Genomic DNA, 24,503 nt, shown 5'->3' with positions numbered 1-24,503 from the left:
AGATTGTTTAGCAAGACTTGGATCATCAAAACCTTTCCTAGGACCAGAACCATTTTGTGGGGCCTCAAAATGTACCCTCAAAATGGAACTAAAAACCTGGGAAAAAATGTGATTGATGAAATCTGGAAAAAACAATAACAGCAAGGCAATCTAAAAGGTTTATATCACCCAACAACACTGTTACTCAAAAACTGCTCAGTCTATCTAAAAAAGATTTAAATACCTTCTGCGGTTTAATAACAGGACACTGCCCGAGTAAATATTATTTGAAACAACTATGTAAAGTTCAAGATGATACCTGTCGTTTCTGTGAAAGGGACACGGAAGATTCGGAACATTTATTGTGTAACTGTGAAGCACTTTTCCAAAAAAGGCGCAAATTTTTCGATAAAGGACTAATACAACCATCAGATGTATGGATGACTTCTCCCAGTAAGGCAATACATTTCATAAGATATGTTATACCTTATTGGGAAAATGCCTACAATCAGCAAGTGGAAGTCACTCAAATTCATAGTGATATGACACACTGACAAGGCACAAACATTAAAACGGGGCCTGCCACAATAGATCAACCAACTGGTCGCAGTGGAAAATGTACCCAACAAGGAAAAAAAAAAAAAAACTTCGGACAGCTATTCTTAATGAAACTAAGAGCGAAAGCTTTTCTCCATAAATTTTTAGATAACATAACTTAGCAACTATGGTGGAAGTATGTCAAAATTTCATTTAAATAACGAGTCTATTGACAAATTCCAAGTGAAATATTTCAAAAAAAAATTCCTTATAAAGTCTGCGGTCCGAAATATGAGATGGCACGGTATTCGGATTTCTGCGATCTTTATATGGTCAGATATTGTATTATAAATATGATTATGAAAAAGGAGTATCTACGAAAGTTCAGGATCAGTACGCCGACTGGAAATATTTTTGAATAAATTAATCACAAAGGTTTTTCTAGTAAGGGAAGATCCTTAAATTAGGTAACGCAAAGTTTGGACATTTTCAATCCCCCTCCTGCCTTCTATGTCACACTTTTTGTATAAAAAATTTGAAAATTTTGTATAGACCTTAACACTTTACTCAACCCTCCCCCTCTAAGCGTTGCGTAATTAGTGAACGTTCTCTAGCAGATTCAGTTAATCTGAATAATAAAAGCATTCTCTTGATTGAGAGTGTTTTCGAACCTCTACGTAACCTGATCATCAGGACTAGTGGTACCAAAATTATGGGCACTCTAGAATTGCTGAGCAGATTTTTAAGCTCTTGTTATTATAGTTTAATTTCCCTATGTTAGGAATAGACTTTTGAGGATTCTGAAGGATTTTACTTAATTTGCAAAAAAAAGCTTTCGACTGAGATCCAGCTTTGACGCATTACTTTTAAAACTGGTATTCTAAAAATAGCAAAACGGTTTTCGCTTGTGAAATTTCAAAAGTCATAGGAAGGTGATCAAAGTAAAGTCAGCATGAATTGCGAATTGGCCAGACATTTGACTTGAATCAATGATTAAAGGTTTGATTTTCAAATATTATCTTATCAATTCAATTCAATTGAAATCCGATGACTAGCAATGTATAACTTTTCCCACGATCTGTTCAATAAACCTATCTTCGGAGACGGTTAACTACACCAAATGGAACAGTTTGCGGTTAGTTACTCTTGAGAACTCTCGTTTTTCGAAACAAAATGTTTAAAATGTTGAAAATATATAATTTTATTTATTTTTTATCATTAATTTATTTATTAGTTAATTTGCCGTGAAGTGTTAGCCGGTAACGTTTGATTTTCATTACATTTTTTCACAAATATAAGGCCATTACATAACTCATTTTCACATTTAAAGTTATGTTGGTTAATCGACACACTTGAAGCTGACTTGTGGTTAGGTACTAGAAAAATGTGCCATATAAAAATGAATAGGACTTCCGCAAACAAAAAATGTTATAGTGGTTTATTCGAGGAGTTTTAGCGGATCCACAATTATTTTCTTTGTTATAATATCCCGAATGGACGCAACATTAGGACATACCTTAGTCATAGGACGTTTTACGCTACTTTAAATATGTTCATCTATCCGTGATGTACGTTCTATTCGAAATGCTGTTTGCGGATACCTGTAATGTGATAGTTACAGCTTTCCTTACTTCTGGAATGCACAGTAGTTCAACGGAGATAATTAGTCCCAAACTTCATTTACTTACATCTACTGAACAATCGTGCAAATGCGATGCAGTCACGTTTATGGAAGAACTGTTATAGAACCAGTTGACATTGAATGTCTCGTGAATGAACCCACATATTGACTCACGATCCTCAAAGCACACTTTATTCACAAATTTAAACGAAAACATCTAATGCTACGTAGAATCAATATTGTGTACGCTACTCGGTCTCATGGCAGCACCTTGCCGTCAGCCGATTCGATTATTACTGATCCTGAGCGGTTATACGAAGTGAGGGTAAATTTGATAGCTTTTATTTGGGTATCAAGTATGAAAGGAAATACAAATCTTGCGTTATCATGTGTTTAACGCCATAATCATCTACGGCATTAATATTTGGTCAAACTTTAAAATAAACCATTGCCTGATGTTGGGATGTTCATGACGTGAAAACATATACTCTTATGTTTGTTTATAAACGTCGGAAATTTTCGAATGAATTCGATTGGCTTGAATAGTTTCCCCATTTAATTGATTATTTTTTTGTATTTTTATTGTTGTACTCTTAGTTTAGGTATCTTTACTAATATTAAAAACAAATCTTACAGAGACATAGGGAAACCTTCAGTGGGTGCTCCTTTTTTTTCTGTGAAAAATAAACAAAATATGAGATGGTTTTCATTATAAAATAGAAATAAAATTTTCCCTAAATAAGTAAGCTTAAGGTAAATCCCAGTCGAATCCACAACATTTAGCGCGAATATGTATTTGCATGAGTACCTCTCCGTCTGTAGACAGAGAGGGGAGATATGCCTCAACAAATCATTTCCTCGCTGCACACCTAACACTACAGTCATTTGACATGTGATAAAAAAGGGAAAAAAGGTAATTTTGCATTCGGTTTGTCGTTTTTGGCACGGATCTGCCGAGATAAAAATATTTCTCACTTTATTTCCGCCAGTACGAGTTTGTTATTGGTTTCCGAATATTAGGCACATTTGACGATTGAGCAAATCAAGCATCCGAATGATATTCAATTTGCAAAAATGATCTAACCGCGGTGGAGGTTGGTACTCGGATTCTGATGGCTTTTCCGCAAACGTGACCTTTAAGTGGTCTTGTTGTGAATTTTCAATTGGATGTTTCGGACTTCTGCAAATTTGATGCATAGATGTCGGCGTCGGCATGATGCTAAAAAAGTCTTCTGTATAAAATCACAAAAGTATTTCAAACTAATCGTTGTGAACAATAAGTCAAACAATCAGGTTGTGGTGATCTTCTAAATGCTCAGAGCATATTTTATGACACTTTTTTATTTAAAAGTTTAAATTTTCATAAAATATTGAGTTTTTATCCGGATTGTCCCTGCCATACCCTGATTTCTAGGGTTTTGAAGGTAGTCGACACCTAGTTAAAACTACAATGTATTTGGATGTTTTGAAGAATGAAGTATTATTCGTGTTTTGTGTCTCTCGTACATCAAAGTATACCGAAAGGCTATATGTTCGCTACAAAATCAAACTTTTGACTGTTCCTGTTGTTTCCTAATATAAATTGGCCAAGTTTGATTGTCGCCAAAATACTAATTTCAAATGTAGGAAAACAATGGAAAAAAAAGATTTTTTTTTTGGCATTTATACTCATCCGATTTACCCACAACAAGTTGCGCGATGTGAAATTTTACAAGGAATATGAACGAATGCAAAAATTGTGACCTATATGGCTATCAGTGATATTTTAGACATTGATGCAGACAGTGGCATAGCCAGAAAATTGGTCAGGAGGGGGGGTTATGTCCAAAACCACCCCCGTGGCTACGCTACTGGATGCAGATATTTTAGATATTTTAGTTTTAGATGCAGGAATGACGTTCTGGAGCATAGTAAGCTTTATTCATGATTGCTGGACCAAGATTAGTGGTTCCCTAGCGTGTAGAGTAAGAACATATAGACTATGAGATGTGGAGAAGATTTTTGATATTTTTGCTTATTTTAACGGAAGGTTGATGTTTTGGAGCCTTGATTACAGGACCAATTCAGTGGTTGATTCAGTAAGAGAACACACAAGGCTGGGAGAAAGTGTTTGGCCTGCCAAGTTCCTACACAGTTATCGCTCAATGAACGTTTGAAGTATCAGAATGATTAACAAATATACCCTGTCTTATTATAATCGCCAACATTTCAATTCGTTGGTAAGTTTCGTTTCAAATCATTATTGTGATTAGTTGAATATTAACTATTTTTATCTTTCCAAAGCTTTGTTCATGTTTTATGTCCAATGTTTTTCTATGAGAACATTAGTGCTTTCAGAGAAATATTTCCATATGTGAATGAATCCTTAGATTATTCAGAAATTTTCGCAAACACACACTTTCACTCCAATATGTTCAGTTGTTTACAACATGCCGTCAAAACAGGATGTATTGCGGCCCACATTGTACAATTATTGTCTATCCGGAACAAATTTAGAACGCTTTTTATACCGAAGTTGGATTTTTCTCCAGATACAGGAACTTACCCAACTTCGTAAGTAGTGCGCTTGATTCGCCTAAAAATGCGCTAAACAACGCATCAATTAGTTTGACAGATAAAACTTCGGAAGAAAGTTCGGTTCGGAAGTCCCGACTTCCGAATTCTAATTTGGTGCTACACCGATAATATTTTAAGCGAACAAAGATCGTGGGAAAAGTACACGGTGGACAATTTAAACATGAAATTGTTTTGAAAACGGTTAAAGGATTGTTGGTCTTCTGAGATTTATTGTATATAAAGGTGATTGGAAGGTCAAAGACACTAAGCAACTCATTAATAGGATCACAAGCATCATCCGGAAGATTAAATCCGGAGATTAAACTACGCCACATGGCGATCCACGGATCATATGCTATTATTCATTAGTCTAAGTTTAAAGTTTAAGGTCAACTCTTTATATAACGCATATCAGATTGAACTGTTACAGTACTTCTTTGTAGTTTTCTTCTCGAGCCATTCTTTTCTTTCCCGGTTTTTAGTGGCCACCCTACTCGAAAGATTGTGTCGTATTCGGTTTTGTAGTCGATGAATAGATGATTTGGACCCACTGTAACCACGACATTTCCGTTATAGTACCTGGTTTGTGATACAGCGATGCCTTTCTAGGGGTTTGAAATAGTGTTATCTTCTATAAAATAAAAATGAAATGGTCTGTGTTCGTATCCGCATAATTCGAAAACGGATGGATGGATTTACTTCACTCCTTTAGCAGATGTTCGTTACCGTTTCCGACGGGTTTATATGATATTTCCTCATGCGAAAATCACGAGTAGGGTTAAGCACATCGTGAAAAACTAAAGTTATGAATCGTATGGGAATTTCCCATGGGCAGCTCAGAACGCGCATTGTCCTACTATGCAGGACAACGTCTGCCGGGTCGACTAGTTCTGAATAGATTTATAGGAGATTATGTAGACATTCTTTAGATTCCTTAGTCAAAATAATTTTGTTAACAAAAACAGTTTACGGATTTTAAAAATTATTATTTATTAGAGCACCATTAGATACTAAAGATATCCTATGTGATATCCTCTGACGATAGTAAGAAACTCCTCATTTATTTCTAGATGTAAATCACACATTCATAGATAAAAAGGGATTTTTGAAATTTTGCGAAGATACTTTAGAATCCGCGTCACAAAGTGTACGAGAAAGACATTGAAGTTACAAGTATATTTGATCTTGTTTGAAAATTTCATTCAATAGCCGAAATCTGTCAAAATTTGCCAAGTTGTACATACATTTGTGATATCGTTTCATCAAGCATTTGAATGAGGCCACTGTGCAGAAAAACATGCATGCAATACGCTGATTCGGTGCATCTCCATCGCAGGATCGAGCTTCGCCGAAGGTTAAAACAATGAAGACTAATGATGATTGAACTTGATTATACGATATGAGAGGAATGAAATCAACCGCATCCCTCCGATTTAAGATCAGATGTTTCTCGCATGAAATCACGTTCTACTTATAATCGGTAAGCATTCTGGTAATCTTTGAATTGATCCGATCCGCGCTCTTCTCGCCGTGAATAATCCCATTCAAGAACGCCCTTTACATGCTTGGTTGTATCCTTTCCTGCGGTCAGCAAGCTCCTATTATCGCAAGATGCTGTGGTTTTGGTTATTTTAACAGAAAATGTTATGTATTGCGTGATATTGAAGCTCGACAAAGGTTACAATTATGGATTTCAAACATTGCGTAGGTGCATTATTTGTATTTCAGTGTGTATGAAATGCTATAGGTAGACTTGGATATTTAAATGGTCTGTGCAATAAAGGTAATTTACTTTTTTCAAACAATGAGTTGCATAGTCTCATTCATGATAGCGGAATCCAAATGAGAATCTTCTTCTTTGGGCATTACATGCTGCTTCGGGAGATTGCCGTCGAGCTTTCTAATGAGGCTAGCTCGATACGATTATGCGCAGTAAAGTCGAGCCAATTTATCATCCTAAAATTTCCTCGACTAGACCAGGCCACGTTCAGCATGGTCTTGTTATGAAGCCACCCACCATTCCGCTAGACTAAGGAAGTCCCCCCTAATTCAATTGAACCACATATGAGAATATGAAACTCATTTTTGTTTGGTGAAATAATAATCAACCTTGCTTTCTTACTGTAAAGAGTGTTATCAGTTGGAATTCAAATATATTTTAAGCATGTATGTGGTTGACATTGAAAATAAAACCTTGCTGCTTATCAAGGATGAATGTTTTCTTGCGATTGGTTTCCGTGACAAATCACGTGTAGGTCATTTTGGAGCAAGTGAGCCACAGAAGGCTCACCCCATTACGAAGCAAAAACACCAAAAGTAGCTTATCTTCTGGCTCTTCATGGTATAACGACAGAATCATCGTCATCGACAATGTGTTGTACAGACTGAACATTTAAGGAAACTGGGGGTAAGACGTCCACGCTGAGGAAGAAACCGATATTTTTTTTAAATTGATATCCTTAAAACGAAAAACAATATGATTCTTGCCGACTGCCGAAATCAAATTAAAAATTTTATTGCGCGAAAATGTGACTAGCAAAGTCCATGGATTGAAGAAAATGCCTTCGACGAGCAGTCCGCTATTTTTTTTCCGAAAAGTGTCCCATTCGGATAATGTATTCTATAAACATTGTAAAAACACTGATTTATAAATTATGAATTATTCAACTTCCTATCAGTTCATAATGTGCACATTGCCATTATAACTGAAACATATTTAAAACCTGGTCTTTTCATCAAAAGAGATCCAAATTATTTTATCTACCAAAATGATTGTCTGTTTTTAGTAGACGTATCAAACATAAATTATATTCTTCGTTTGAAACCAAAGTTTTCGGAACCTTGGGAGTTTCTGTTGAAACAAATTTTGGACAATTCTTTTTTTATTGCTGCCTACTTACCTTTCCAGTGCAATGGGCAGCAAAGGAATTTGGTGAGAGCTGATCTTCATATTCTAACTCGCAGCAAATCCAAGCAAGCCAGAGGCATTGCAATTCCTAAATGTGAAATTAAATTCAACTCCATTATTATTGACGATGATCTTCTGCTACTGATCTGTCTTAAAAATGTGAAGCGAAGGCAATACCAAAGAACTCGCGATCCCGCGTTGAAAGTTATTTGGCGAGATTTGCAAAATGAAATTAAAAAACGTTTCGCTATTCTGAGAAATACCAACTTTGAGAATAATGTCTCGAAATTGGATCCCAGTTCGAAACCCTTTTGGAAATTAACGAAAATTCTTAAAAAACCTCAAAAGCCAATTCCAGCGCTTAAAGAGGGAAATAAAATTTTATTAACAAATGGCGAAAAGGCTCAAAGACTTGCTCAGCAGTTCGAGAGTGCCCATAATTTTAGTCTAGGTCTCACTAGTCCAATTGAGGATCAGGTTACACGGAGCTTCGAAGACATTCTCAACCAAGAGAATGTTTTTGACCCTTCGTTGGGAACTAATTTAGATGAAGTGAGATCTATTACTAGAAAATTTAAAAATATGAAAGCCCCGGGTGATGATGGTATTTTTTATATACTTATCGAAGAACTTCCAGAGAGCTCTTTATCCTTTTTGGTTAATTTATTTAACAAATGTTTTCAATTGGCATACTTCCCTGATAAATTTTTAAGCCGGACCATTAAAAATCCAGCTGAGGCTTCTAAGTAGTTATCGCCCAATAAGCAAACTGTTTGAAAAGATTATTTTAAATAATCAGTTGGCAATCGCTTCTCGCGCACGATAGACGTCTTTCCGCACAATTGCTTATCAAACGATATTCCTCGGTTCGTGTCGAATCCACTCAGTGCAAAATGTCACACAGAACGAACACGCTTGTCGTGGACTTTAGTGTTCTTCCAACACGACCTCCGTTGGAGCAGGTGAAAAAGTTCCTGGAGAAGTCAATGGCTGATGTTAAGAGCATTCAGCTGCACAACCTTAACAACTGCGTGTTTATCGAGATGAACGATGCAGGTGTAGCACCACGACTACAGCAGCAAAACCATCTGAAACACTCGTTCCATCGTCTAGGCGTAATCTATCGCATACCGGTGTATGTTGATGGCCCCACTACAACAATCAAGCTACACGACCTTTCGCCACGCATGCCGAATACCACCATCATCAACCATCTGAAACAATATGGCAAAATAATCTCCATACAAAATGAGACCTGGAAAAACTTCTTCCCGGGAGTGCTGAACGGTGTGAGATTAGTGCGAATGATGATAGAAAAACCGATACCATCGCGCATCTCTATCGAGAATGAACCGACGCTAGTTACTGGCCAAAAACAAAATGATCAACCACAATCAAAGTGCCCAGTGGCGACTTCAGAGCCTACATCAGAAATTCCATCAAACACATCCGAACAAATCACTACCGGCCCTCCACCAGTGCAAACGGAATCAAACGAAAGTGAAAACGACAATGACGACGACGACGACGAAAGGCAAATTGAGCCCGGCACTACTGGAGCCAGCGCGAAAAGGCGATTGTCAGCCGCATCGGGTACAGCAAGCGACACACGTGCCGATAACATCCCAAAGAGATCGTGTGGTGAAGACGCTTACAATACAGGCGATACCAGAGAACATGATGAAGCGGTCTGGAGAGTGTATAACACACGATCAAGAACAAAAAAATAATGTATCGAATTTGTAGCATTTTGTAAATCAGAGACGAGCCAGCCTCGGGCTGAAAGTCTCTTAAATACAGATAAAAAAAAAAAAAAAAAAATTTAAATAGAATGATGGTTCATATTGATGACAATTCTATATTTGCTGATGAGCAATTTGGTTTTCGCCATGGGCATTCAACCACCCATCAGTTATTAAGAGTTCCGAATTTAATTCGGCTCAACAAATCTGAAGGATTTTCGACTGGAGTTGCTTTTCTTGATATAGAAAAAGCATTTGACAGTGTTTGGCATGAAGGTTTGATTGTAAAATTTATGAATTTCAATTTTCCTATGTACATCATTAAACTGATCCAAATTTATTTATCAGATCGCTCACTGCAGGTAAACTATCAGAATTCCAAATCTGATAGATTACCTGTAAGGGCTGGTGTCCCCCAAGGCAGCATACTGGGGCCCATATTGTAAAACATTTTTACTTCTGGCTTACCTAATTTGCCACCAGGGTGTCAAAAATCTTTGTTTGCAGATGACACGGGCATTTCAGCCAAAGGGCGAAGCCTTCGTGTCATTTCTAGTAGATTGCAAAAAAGTTTGGATATTTTCTCCACTTACTTGCGAAAATGGAAAATTGATAGTGTTAAGAAAACACGGAACACCTAGTCAAAGAGATGAATGCATGTAGTAGATAATTAGTAGAAATGTTTTATAAATTAGGCATAATTTTCTTTATATCTTTTGTTTTAGGTACATATGTTTAGATATAAATAATAAGTTCACAATTTAAACTATGCATAACGCAAATTAATGAAAATAGCAGGACCTATCTTCTTTCAATGTGTTAATGTGCTTTTTTAAACTTTTCAATGCAGTTACCTAGAATAGTGGTACATGTACCCCTGGGGGTACCTTCGCTGGCTTCAGGGGGTGCCTAATGGCGGCTGTATTACAATTCCAATCAAAACTTATTAATAAAGTTTTGATAATTGTGTATTTTTTTTATTTCAAAACTATGTTTTCTACATAATATGCATGGCGATTAGTAAATCAAAGTCTATTGAATCCTGCCCTCCAAAACCAGCACAGTATATGAAGAGCTGTGCGACACAAAACCAACGTCAATCAGGATAAAACGTTGAATGAGCAAATTAAAAAAAACTTCAGGGCAATCTTCCTATTCATTTCATTTTCATTTTCATTTTGCAGCGTTTGGTGGGGCAATGAGAGCGCAAGTCAATCCAAAGCCGATAATAGAGAGGGTAATGGCAGAAGAGTCCGTGCAGACCACTTGAACGCCATGGGGTAGGATAAGGATGGGGTGAAGTGAGGTTCGGATTTGGAATCGACTCGACACTAAGGGAGCGTCCACAAATTACGTAACGCTTTGAGGGGGGAGGGGGGGTCGGCCAAAGTGTGACGATCCATACAAAATTTTCAGACGTTTCATACAAAAAGTGTGACATAGGGGGGAGGGGGGGTTGAAAATGCCCATTTTTTGCGTTACGTAATTAATGGATCTTCCCTAATGCAAAATGTAATTGAATGCAAACTAGTCAATGATCAAAGGCTAAAATGATAATTTCAAGATTTCTAGTACAACGTTTTTCTAGTTATTAAAAGCAATGTTTAAAATGCAATGTCTTCTTTTTTGCCTTAGAAGCATCTGATGTGGTTTGAAGGTCACTTAGTCATATAGTACAATTATAAGTTATTTAATGTGTTAGCTTTTTGTGACCACATTGAAAATATAAAAAAATATTGCGAATTAGTGTTCTATTTTTTAACTTTTATTTATGCAGAATGAAAATTAATTGACTTTGTTTGTTCTGAGTGTAGGTTATGCGTTCGTCAAATCACTTTGTTTACCTAAGTCATTGTTTCGTCAATGTTTTTAAGCTGTGTCGACACTACAAACTCAATGTAAGTTTGTTCCATTATATTTTTTGTCAAGGTTGCCTATAGCTTAAAACTGTTCTAACAAGTAGCTTTATAGTTGATTAATTACGGTGATTATCTATTAAGTTCTAATCAAGGTCAGGTATAGGATTCACTTTTCGGTGGCAAGCTAAAGCTTCATCACGCCTATTGCCTATCTGTTTGTAAAAATTATCGAGAATGAAGCCGTTATAAGATTGTTTATATACCATCATTATAATGTGTGGTATTTTTTATTAATGCTCTTCGAAGTGAGGCATAACAAAATAAAACTGGCACCACGTTCCTAGTTTTGAAAAAACTTCTACTCAGTGAATCCAGCAGTCGATTCCCTACGAATATCTTGAATACTTTGTTTTTCAATAAATGCCTAGCTAGCTAAATGTAAGCGTGGCTACGACTCAGCGTCACAGGGAACGCATCAGAATAGTTTTGCCGAAAAGAAGAGAACTCACATCATTATCACTGATGAAAAGGCCTCTGCCTGACTGCACTACCATTCAAGGCTCCACGACACGATGTCCGTTGGATCACATGCAAATACCGTAAATTAGTGCGTCAATGCCAGATATGTAACGCGGCACCAAACAAAAATAGTCAACATGTGATACCACCACGACAGGATATGTCTTTGGTTGCCATCTCAGTGCTAATGGCGTAAGCCGACCCACCGCGGCAAGGTAACATATCCGAGGGGAGGGAACTTCAGGGCAATCTTCCTATTAGAAACAAAATATTGCATAATATGTTAATAACATGCTTCTGGACTTGAATCTAGAGTCTAAAGGTAAGGAAAGCATGGAGAGGCATGAAGGCTATTTTCCGAAAAACTCAGTTGCTTCGTTGCGAGAGATTTGGAAGCTTCAATCCAAGCATCACGAAGTCACCTTTCAAGAGGCTCGGAAGTTTCCATTTAAAATGCTCGGAAGCCTCCCTTCAAGAGGCTCGGAAGCCTTCCTTCAAGTGGCTTGGAATGGCCTCCTTTCAGGAGGCTCGAAAGGAGGCTACTTTCAAGCGGCTCGGGAGGCTGCTTTCAAGAGGCTCGGAATTCTTCCTTCAAGAAACTTGGAAGCGTACTTTCGAAATGCTCAAGAGCATCCTTTTAAGTGGCTCAAAGGCTGCCTTTCAATGGGCTCTGAAGCCTCAATTCAAGATTCTCGGAAGCATCCCTTCAAGATACCTGGAAGTCTCCTCTGTAGAGGCTTGAAAGCCTGTTTTCGAAACATGCGGATGCCTACTTTCAAGAGGGTCGTAAGTCTCCTTTGAAGAGGCTCGAAAGCTCCATTTGACAGACTTGGAATTCAAGTCTGGGAAGCATACTTTCAAGAGGCTCAGAAGCATAGTTTTAGGAGCCTCAGAAGCCTCCTTTCAAGAGGATAGGAAGCCTTTCTTCAAGAGGCTCGAAAGTTTTACGAAAGTAATTCTTCTACCAAGAGGCTTGGAAGCGTACTTTCTAAAGAAGAAGTGGCTCGAAACCCACCTCTCGAGAAGCTCAAAAGCCTCCTTATAATAGGCTTGCAAGTCTCCCTTCAAGATGCTCAGAAGCCTCCAATAGTCAAAAAAGTTTTGCAAGAAGCTTGATGTATACATTTGCTTTGAATTGGTTTTTTTCACGGAATAATTAAAATTTCAGTTAACTTCATGGAGAGTTATATATCCCGTTAGTTTTCAGGTGCGTTATTCATATATTTTATCTACGATTTTTTCATTTATAGCAAAAAAATGGTTACTAGAAAGATATCATTTTATCAGGTGGATTAAACTTCGTTTTATTTAGATTTTCTATAATGTAATGATCAGGGTTCATAATTTTCGTTTCAATGAAACCAAAGCAAGCGATTTTCGGGTTAAGGGAGAATCTGTTTCCGTTGTTTTTAGTAAAGACCTTTTACACCCATCCTTTTCTTAGCTATGGAAGATGAAAATCGTGACTATTGGATGGAATACTTTTTTCGTTTCATCACTTTTTTCGCGAGAATAATCGTCTAACAATTTTAAAAATGGTATACCCGCGATGGGATTTGATCCTAGAACATAAACAATAATAGTGAAGTATTTTTTTTAAATTTATTTGGAACAATCATCGAACACCGTGGTCTACATGATTCATTAAAACTAAGAACTATAATCAAAGTTAGTTGCTGGATCTCTCAGAAGTGGACAGTATAGGTGGTTCTCTTGGGTTGTGTGGATTGTGGAAGCAGATCTGTGGACAGGGATTGTTGCTTGCGTCCCGCAGTGACCATAACTGTCATAAAATTTTCTATTCCTGTAAAGAACATTCGGCGCACAAACAGTGTCTTCCATTTAAAATACTGATCCTGAAAAGGACCGGCTTATACACATCCACGACGATGATTCTGCAGCAACACGCCGACGAGTACCACCGATGCCGATGCTAGGACCGGAATCCACTGGGCGCAACAGACTTCAACGACTGGCACTGATCTCTTGAATCTTGAACAATCTTGAACAAAATTGCATGCGCGCGCGAGAAGGCTGTTATCTTGTATTCAATATAGTGAGTCCATTAGCCCCGCCCCTTTGTTAATCGTTATGGGTGCAAATTTTGTGTGCATTCATTACGAATAATAAAGCGGCGGAGCTAATGGCGGCCTGATGCCCTTCGGCCTAATGACCTTTGGCCTAACGGCCTTCAGCCTAATGACCCAGCATCGACAAATTTAAACCATGTTAGTTTTTTTTCGTATATTTATTTGGTAGGCACTCTGTGTTCTTAACCGCTACTGTGCCGTGATCTACTGTGGTACTCTGCTCTACAGAATCCACACAGAATCTATTTTTAGATGTCCATAGTTCGTCATCGTTGTCGTTGCCAGTCCATATCATCGTGTATCCATTGTGTTCATTTGCCCATGTGGTGAGAATCCAGTGATCGTTACTTTGTTCGGTTGCCATTAATTGAAGTACGTTGGAGGAGTGCCTCCGAGAAGAACAGTTTTGTCAGTCGTCATCAGGCAGCCGTATCGGTGAGGCGCGTTCCCCAAAACGCCACCGTACGGACTGCGCTTCTGGTGACTGACGATGGTTTGGTGGAGGGGCTGGGAATCGAACCCATGACCATTCGCTTATAAGGCGAACGTGTAACCAACTACGCTACGGGACCCCCTAAACCATGTTAGTTATATTTATTATTTTTGATTTTTGGTAGATACATGTATTCTATCCCGAATAGACGAAAATAGCACAATAATATCAAATGTTGAATAAATAGCAAAATGAGATATGGACATGATGGACAGGGGTAAAAATCCCGAAAAATGTGATCGACAGCTTTTTCGGTATGAAATCGTGTTTTAAATGGCATAGTATGTTCGCCAATATGGTGCATACATCAAGGGGTATCATTTGAGAAAAAAATATTTTTGAATAATTCATCTAAAAGTGTGATAGAAATTTTATGTTTTTCAAAATTTGTTGAAACAAAATGGCGTCTTTGGGAAAGTTGTCAGAAATAATGTACAGAAAAACATTGTCAAAGACACTACGGGTCTATCTATTGAAACGAACAGAATATGACTCAATTTTAGGTAAGTTACACTGGAGGAAGTGGAAAAGAAAAAATCGATAGTGCATCAAGTACATTCAAAGTTAATTGCCTATATGCCGGGTATTAAGCCACCCGGAGTGGAAATTAATTACTATGTCTGAAAACTTGATTATGCATATGTACAACATGTGATAGATTTAGTTCGGAAAAGGTATTGGAGAGTAACCGCCCCTTCGGTGGGGTTTGATCCCACGACCCCAGTTCGCATGACAGGTGCTTTCCCTACTAAGCTACGAAGGACCTCCGTCGTCCACCGCAGCTTAGCGGGTACTGATGAAACCAAATTCCCAGCACCAGGTACCAGCCGATCTCTCGCAATACATTTTCAGAACTAACTCTCTCAAATGTATTTTTGTACACAATGTCAACCAAGTAGGATGAGTATTTAATATTGTCCGGCTCCTACACACTTGCTTCATCAGCAACGGCGCTCAATGAAGTAGGGTTGTGTGAGGTTGTGCCAGGTTGTGTCAGTGCCAGTGCCAGAACTAAATCTATCACATGTTGTACATATGCATAATCAAGTTTCAGACATCGATAGTGCATGTTTGAATTAGTGTAAAACCAGTTTAACCATTTAGATCACAATGAATTTAATTAAAATGGGTTATCAGAAACAGTCAATTTTGCTTCAACTGTGCGGTAATTCATACCATTTCGGTCGCTTCAAATCCATGGAAATTGATTTGAAGATTAGGAGTTGTTTTTCCACTTAACCCAGTGGGATGGGGAAGTGGAAAACCCATGCTACCTTGACCTTCAATTGTGATGATATAACTAAAATCAAAACGATAATTCTAGGCCAACATTTGAAAAGGGCGTAACAACCAAAATTTATTCCTTCTGATTCTTCGTCTACATATATAGCTCTGTATGTGGACGAAGAATCAGAAGGAATAATTTTTGGCTGTTACGCCCTTTTCAAATGTTGGTCTAGAATTGCTCTGAGTATCTTTTGTTGAATAATTTCATTGGCTTAACGGAATAGGTCTCCAAGGAATTCTCGTAACACCTAGTGAAGGACTGGTTTTGCCTCCTCGAACACTAAGTTCAACTTAGTTTAACGAATGAATTGAGAAGATGTCGGTGGGTGCGTGTTGTGTATGTGCGCAAAACATGTACAAAATTATCACCTATTTTTAAGCACTTGTCCTTAACCAATTTGTTCACAAAAAAAATGCAATCAACGGCGAAACTTGTTATGAATATAAATGAATGTGAATTATGGAATATATTTACCTATCAGTGCTATTTATATCTTTCTCATACATTTTTTCATTTGTAAAACATGTGAAAGGCATCAATACCGATAGGTAGATTAATCTGGCGTTTTCTTATGAATATTAGTGCAATCACCAGTGAAATCACAATGATAACAAAGAAGGAACATATTAAGATTCACAGCTATCGAAATAAACTCTGAAAGGAAGAATTAATTACGTGATCAGAACATTATCCACTTCCCCCGCAGTATTTGATACCAGGGGTAAGTGTGAAATCTTTGAATCATTGTACAAACCACTACAAAATGAATGTTTAATTGAATGAATGAATGAATTGTTTAGTTTAATTTTATTGTAATGGTCACCTGTGATATATATTCACTTGAAAAAGGGACGATTGGTGCAAATAAAATTTGATTTTATGAATGCAAAAATCAACTTTTCGTGAAACCTAAAATGACAGTTTAAGCGTTAACAGTGTTAGTGTATGTTTTATACAAATTTGAACATAGTATTAGTGTGAGCATCAAAGTATATTCTCAATGTTATGATGTGGTAAAAACTGTAATGTATGTACAATTCCAATTTTTCGAGTTGATTTTCACACTTACCCCGTTTTTCCACTTCCCCCAGTGTACCTTAATAGGTTATTTAACCCTATAAAAATTCATTGGTATGAATAATAACTTTGCTAAGTCGAATTTTTGAGGTCAACAATGTTCTTGAATTGATAAGAAAATTATTTTGAGCTTTTTAGTGGAATGTTTTTACTTGTCATAAGACGAGTTAATACAATCCCATTGAATTCCACCACTTAATTGTATCTTGACAGATACGTATTTCGACCTCAACAGTAAGGCCGTCTTCAGTGACTTAAGTCGAGTCAAGTACGAGACACTGAAGACGGCCTTACTGTTGAGGTCGAAATACGTATCTGTCAAGATACAATTAAGTGGTGGAATTCAATGGGATTGTATCAACTCGTCTTATGACAAGTGAATGTTCTAGAAACTTATTCAGCATATAAAAATGCAGCATTCAACTACTAAATCATAACAATAATTTCAATTGTAAGAAGGAAATTCGAGATTTACGAACAAAATTACACATTTTTCACACCAAAATATCTCGCAAGGTTGCAACAAGTGGCAGCCAAATCAATGCACATTCAAATGCACACACAATGCTTCAAAGCTTTTTATTACAAGTGGTTTTATTTGTATCTTGTTGTATCCTCGTCAGATATTTATTATTGAAAAATAACTATTTTTCAACATTTTCGGGTAAATCTTTGGTATAAAATAAATATTTATGGTTGAAAAATAAACTGGCCTGAATTCCTATTTCTGGAGCTCGATTCATGCATATGCACAACATGTGATAGATTGAGTTCGAAAAATGAATTGGATGGTAACCACTTTCTTCGGTGAGGTTTCATCCCACGAAACCAGTACGCAAGACAGGTGCTTTTCTTACTAAGCTACGAAGGACCTCTGTCGTCCTCCACAGCTGAGTGGGAACTGTTGAAACCATATTTGGCCATACCTTGATTTTTTTTATATTGTTGCCTGCGATTTTTTCTCATTTCTCTCCAAAAAAAGAACTTTTTATAGCAAGCTCGGAAGCTCATAGTGTTATAAACATATCAATCGACACTGCTCGGTAAACTTGTCAAATTTCCGTCTTTCCTTGTATATCTACAGCTAATGAGGCTCAAAAAACATTTTTTTTAATTAGACATCGTGAGTTATGAAGAAAATTATGTACCAAAGCATACAAGGTTGGTGAATCAATTTGAGATCTTATTTTAGAGACAGCCATACTCACACTTGCGATAAATTGGAGAAGGTCAGTTTTATGCTATTTTTTGTCCAGTGGTGGTTGCTGGTAGTATCAGCAAAATGATTTTCCAGTCATGACTCTACATTCCATATTATGTGTTGATACATGATCCAACAATAAATTAAATCAAGTAGGTAGCTTATTTCATTCACGTAAAAATCCCCTCGTAGTAATATTGAAACCAAATCCACCTGGGCCACGGGCACGCGTCCGATCACATGCTTTTTCAGCATTCGCAGCACTATAGTCCAAAAACAAAAGCGAAATGCAATTCGATACCTTCTATAGAACCCGAAGTTTACGAAAGAGTGCAACTGTTATGGTTATTGTCATATTTCCCAAGGCTTCAAAGTACATCTCTTCAAACGTACAACTGCCAGATGTGCAACTTATGACGGACTTTGAATTTTAGACCTCAACGCAATGTCCGGTCAAGGAACGCACAAACAACTGAAACACCATTTGCCAGCGATTCCAGTCAGCTATTTTTTACCTCCAGCTACGTCACATTGCGTACTTCCTTTGGAGGATTGCACTTCTACCCAAAAAACAAAAAGAAAGCTAACCATGCACAATTGCCTAACCAAGTAAGCTTGCCGGCCGGCCGGTGCGTGATCGTATGAATAAATTTGATTTTATGGTGACCCAGATTCCAGGGGGAACAACAGCAGAGAATAAGCTTCTTCTTCTCCGATGGCGGTGGCCGAGACAACTGCGACGATGACGACGACGATTGACATCAATGAGGCCGACATAAACCCAGATTGAACCTCGTTTAGAGACTGCACCTCCAGTCGGTGCCGGTCGAGGATCTGACCCAGCAGCCAGGCGAGAAAGAGTTCGTGTGACGATTTCCAACGAGTTCAACGAGATGCTGCTCTCTGCGATCGTCATTTTGCTTTATTGTAGAAAATTATGCCAAATTTGCAGCAGTTTGAGCGTCATATGATCTACAGCTATTGTTGTACATGCAATTTTGAAATTTACTCGAATTTAATGTAGTTCTGGAGCGTGTGCTCAATGCTTCTTGAACCAAAAACAGAACGTATATAATAATTGTAGATATTATGCAATAGATTTACCCATGAGAACCAACTCTGATTCTCTTAACTGGATATTTTTATGTTTTTAAGAATAGTGAGACTCTCCGCAAGTTTTGTAGATTAAACCATTTATTGTGTGATAATAGTCTTTCGTAGAGTAGACTACGATCTATGTCTGTCACTCAATAAAAAAGAAACTTGATGTCAAACTTCTACATGCTACTGATGATCCGCATTGTACGTACACATACTACTCAGGACATGTGTCCAACTGTCCAATCCTTTAGTAGTGCCTACAAGTTTGTAGTTTGATTTCTACTAGTCACGAAGTTGAAGTGCTAGTTCTAGTAGCTTTTACTAAATGATAAAAAATGTCAATAATTTAGAATAAGTAACTACAACTTGCAGTGTAACTACATAACTAATTCAGTTCACAGTTCAAACAACCAACTGTTCAGCAGACTTGTAGAAAAACCACCAAAAGTCCACCAAACAAAAATTGTTGAATTTAAGCCTCTGAAATGAGCTATTGACAAACAAGGGCCCCGCGTTTTTGAGAAAATCACCATTGGAAAGCCATAACATGCGTCTAAAATGTAAAAGCTCCTCCAAAGTCCCATTCGGGTTATGTAAATAAAAGATCAACAACCTCTGATATAGCTGCAATTACCCCATCAGCGTTAATAGAGGACTATATTAACGTTTCATTCTATTACATTAATATCCATATCTCTGACGTCTCTGTGCCCACAATCGTCTACAAAGTGGCGTGAAAATTTTGATCGCATCACAATCAGTGGTAAAGAGGCCTGACATCAATCTACTTAAATTGATGTCAAGAGCCTTTCTCCTCCCTTCATAGTTATACATATGTAATTGACCCGATACTGGCCGGCGGCGGCCAGTGCTTCAATATCCCACCGTATCATCTCGGCGAGCATTACATCGCGGAAGTTCTTCTCGCCTCAAGTACACATCCATTGAGTTCTGTGTCACGTTTAAACTCAATCAACCGAGAGTTCAAGTGGCCACCGTTTACTGTTTTTATGATAATATCACTTTCACTTGGGAGGATGCACACACGCGCTTTACGCGCGGCTGTTGTATTCTACGAAGATATACGCATCGAACCTCCGAGATCAAGAAACGAACGAACGGTGCGTTGTCGTCTATCTGTCTGATGGACGACGGCACTTGCCACATTGTGCAGCAGTAGTCGGTTAGGGTATGTAATTGTTGTGTTTATTGAATTGAATGCAGCGTTAGTTTAGTAATCATACAGTAGAAATGGAGAGTTACGCACGTCGTCGTGGGAAAAGTCACTGGTATCGTTAGTAGATGATAACTAGATACAGCTCATGATGACTAATGATATTTTGGATTCGTTTCAAAACGACTTGTTATGTGTGTGCTTCTATTTTATTCAATATGATCAATAATATTCGTTGCATGTAGAGTGAATCTGCATTTTAGTAAGAGTTGCTTGTTTACCAGCGTTCTATATCAATTCTAGACCAACATTTGAAAAGGGCGTAACAGCCAAAAATTTATTCCTTCTTATTCCTCGTCTAAATTTTGGCTGTTACGCCCTTTTCACATGTTGGTCTAGAATTCTCACAAGGAAACTGGCCAGGGTATGTGTGCAAAAAATTGTTAGCAACAAGTTGCATTCGAAAGATATTAAAGCCTTGTTGGTCGCTATTGAAATTGATAACGATCGGTTATTGCGTTCAACAGTTATGAAGAAAATGGTGTACCAAACCCAAAAGATTGAAAAGATTGCTGTACTGGCTAATTTCGGAAAGGGGTGATGAAAATAAGACGTCCACTACTTTTTAATAATTTTAGACCGCCCCTCCCTCCTCTGTCACGCTTTTTTGCATACCGAGTGTACGCACTATCACAAAATCTTGACCAACTATTCAAACTATGGGCGTCATTTTTAAGCGACCCCAAAGGCAGTATCACTACTAGGCGGTTTAATTTTATTTTTTTGCCTTTCGCTTATACCAATTATACGTAAAGGCTATAGAATCACTTCAAAACCGAACTTTTGTTAGAAAGCTCGGAGACCCATAGCGTTATAAACCAATCGACTCAGCTCGACGAATTGAGGTGATGTCTGTATGTGTGTGTACAAAAAATGTTAGACACACTTTTTTGTACTTAGCCTTATCCGATTTGCTTGCAACAGGTTGTATTCGACGTGGAATCCTTCCTAATTAACCCAATCGGCCATTGCGTTTCGGAGTTATTTTCCCAAGGGTCCTTGGAAATAAATTTCAAAATCTTTTTTTTTATAAACTGCAGCAATGCATTCAAATGAGCGCAAATAAATGCGAATTGATGGAAATGACTGAATCCATCTCCCTAAAGTGCAATTTTGACCTCTCTTATATGCCTTTCTTGTTACTCTTCTATATTGTCTTGTTTTTCAATACACGAGAAAGGCACCATCACCGCTAGGTGGATTATTGTGGTTTTTTATTTTATTTTTGTGGTTTTTTACTATAGAAGCTACAAAATAGATGATATGGAAATGCTAATATCATCTTCCAAACTTAGACGTACATGTTCAAAATAGAATTAGAGGTGAACGTGAAAGTATAGAATTGATAGTTCCGTTAGGATACGGCAGGCATGAAGAATGTTTATTTTTATAAAAGTCGATTTGAAAGCGAGCGGAGGGCAATATTTGTGATGGCATATATCGCACGACTTTCCTTCTGCCAAACTCCCGTATGAAGGGGGAGGGAAGAATATCAGTGTGAAAAAAGGATGCCTTGAGTGTAAGATTGGATGTGTTCGTATTAGGACACAAAATATTCGCGAGGCGCGGTTTTTTTAAACTTTATTAAAGTGGTTTTTCTTATTACTAGAATTCATCATTGATTAAGAGAAACGTGGGAATGTGATTTCAGTGGTCGGTAAGTAAATAAATTAGTGCTAGATTGAACGCGTTTGTATTAAGACGCAGAACAGTCGCGAGACGCGGGTTTGTGTTTTGTGCGGTCAGTGAGTAGATAAATTAGTCCATGATTGGGGTGTACCCTGTTATACACAAGTGTGTGTAAGGCATAATGTACGTTATGGAGCGTCCACAAATTACGCAACGCTTAGAGTCTTAGAAACGGTCTGGAGAAAGTGGCTTTCGACATCGTGTTCTACTTGGGTTAGCGCTTTCCAACATCCAGGTTTTCCACCTCCCACATTCTTTCCAATTGTGCGTTCAATTCTTGTTTAGTGACAACATGGCAAGATACTGTTTCCATTGTGTAATTGGAATACTTGCCACACACAATGTAACCCAACACAGTCCTTTGGTTAGTACGGGAAGGTTTTCAGCTAACACCATTTGAAACGATTCCAGTAGCGAGAAAAACAATTCGGCCCCAATAGGAGGTCGTCAGTTGCATTCTAGCAAAAAATCCGCTTGAGGCCCTTTCAAAACATTTTAACAACAGCCACTACACCTGATGGTATAATTGTAATATTTCCATTATCAGGCGACAGGTGGTGTTGCTGCGTGTTTGTATCAATGTAATATTGCATATACACTAGTGACATCTGCTGTTCGATATCATAAGCTTTCAATGTTCCTTCCACACACACGAGGTGGAGAACAGTCTTGAAGAAATTGAAAGTATACAGCTAGAATTTAGTATGGAGGTACATTGAAATCTCTTTTATTGTTTAGAACTGTAAAACAAGTCGTGAGTACAAAAAATCTAAAAATTATTTGTTGCTTTTTGACCTATCTTTCATATTGATGCGATGCGTAGTTGATGAGAACGGATGATTTGTCCATACAAGGAAATTCATTTTACTTTAAATGTTGTGGCGCCATCTCGTTCAAACAGCACCTTTGTCTTTGCCTTATTCTCATATCGACGGGGCCCTCCTTAGCCGTGCGGTATGATGTGCGGCTACAAAGCAAGACCATGCTGAGGGTGGCTGGGTTCGATTCCCGGTGCCGGTCTAGGAAATTTTCGGATTGGAAATTGTCTCGACTTCCCTGGGCATAAAAGTATCATCGAGTTAGCCTCATGATATACAAATGTAGAAATGGTAACTTGGCTTAGAAACCTCGCAGTTAATAACTGTGGAAGTGCCTAATGAACAATAAGCTGCGAGGCGGCAATGTCCCAGTGGGGGATGTAATGCCAATGAAGAAGAAGAAGAAGTATCATATCGACTTCACGACTGACATTAAATTTGGGGTCTGCTAACTGTAAGTGCTGTGGAATGTTCCACTTGGAAACATCGACATGACATGTAGGAAGGCTGACGGTAAATTTCTGGAGCACCAAACAATCGATGGTTTGTACAAGTTTCCCGAAACTATAGAGACTATAATAACAGTGTCGTCAAGTGTCAGAATTGGAACAGAATTATCTGTCAGTTCCAAAAAAATGCGCGTTCCAAACGACCAGGAGACCTGTCAAACGTAACACATGGCGGTACTCTTCTTATAGGATAAGTTGTTGTGGTTGTTCCTCTTCGTTCACCATGTTTGAGGAGAATGTAATTGGTGAAAGGTGGGGTAGACTATATGGTGCCAATTCGCACAAGTTTTACAAGGACAGCAGCAACAGTCTTTAGCTAGATGTCCTCTAAGCAGGCAGCTGATTCAGAGTTGATTCCTCTTGACGAAATCCAACCGATGTTTAGGCGTCAGCTTCAAAAACGATTCGCACTAGGTTATAGCATGAGCCTGTTTACAGTCGTGGCATTTAACGACGTTTTCTGAAACCACGTGAGAAGAGGATTTCATTCTTATAGGCTTGTATGGAATTGCTGTGTATGAAATCTGTGAAGGTTTACACATCTGTAGTGTACGTGATCGTTTGAGAATGTAGTTTAGCAAATCCTTGTAGTGCGGAACCTGATTGTCGTCAAACTGAGCTTCCCAATCCATCAACGACTTCTCATCCAATAAACTGCTGAGGCGCTCTACTAGGAACGAATTCCAATGGGCCTCGGGTGGCTCAAGCTTGTCGAGATTCCCTACATGTCGGTTGAGTTAATCGGCTAATACTGCCAGTGCAGAAGCTGATTACCGTTTTATGTGGAGAATCTTCAAAATTGCAGACATGGGTTGTTTAACAAGGAAATTCTTATTCTCGTACCGATCACAAATCACTTTCCATGCTAGGAGGTAATTATCCGAAGTAATTGCGAACGACGATATCAACTGAGACGCCTCACCTTTCAGTGCGCTACGTAAATAGTGAAGCTTTTGTACCGCGGAAATGTGGGGGTTAGCGTGCACTAACGACTTGAAAAGGTCACGAAACTCTATCTATTCATCCATTCTCCTTTCAAACTCTGGAATTCTTATTTCTGGAAGCCTTACCGAAGCGACTTGACTAGCAGAGGGTAGAGTTTGCATTAGACTAGAGGAAGCAGGGTTAGCCGTTGTGGAGCAAGGAAGTTTGGTAACGAGTGATGCCTTGAGTTCAAAGTATAGAGTTTGAAATTCCTATCGAGTTTCCGAGAATCCTGCTTCATGGTCTTCCAAACGTTCGATTCGTATCGCGACTTGATTTATTTTGCTTCCATCGAATT

The 24,503-nt window shown here is 38.1% G+C and overlaps 1 protein-coding gene across 4 annotated transcripts in view; it reads right to left on the bottom strand.

Annotated features, from left to right (window-relative positions):
* LOC134219073 (ecdysone 20-monooxygenase) overlaps positions 1-24,503 on the bottom strand; it is a 147,888-nt gene that overhangs the window by 48,012 nt on the left and 75,373 nt on the right. Inside the window, exons 1-2 of one of the 4 annotated variants that reach the window (XM_062697746.1) lie at positions 2,205-2,420; positions 2,033-2,146 (exon numbers count right to left, since the gene is read on the bottom strand). The exons of 1 other annotated variant lie outside the window; for it this stretch is intronic. The gene's annotated coding sequence lies outside the window, so the exon portion shown is untranslated. Of the gene's footprint in view, positions 1-2,032; positions 2,147-2,204; positions 2,421-24,503 lie in introns of those variants that run through there. 2 more of the 4 variants (XM_062697745.1, XM_062697747.1) reach the window with 2 other exon arrangements.

Source organism: Armigeres subalbatus, chromosome 3, assembly GCF_024139115.2.
Source record: "Armigeres subalbatus isolate Guangzhou_Male chromosome 3, GZ_Asu_2, whole genome shotgun sequence".
In the NCBI taxonomy this organism is placed as follows: Eukaryota; Metazoa; Arthropoda; class Insecta; order Diptera; family Culicidae; genus Armigeres; species Armigeres subalbatus.
Note: the sequence above shows the minus strand (reverse complement) of the source record. Positions and strands in the feature narration are given on the sequence as shown.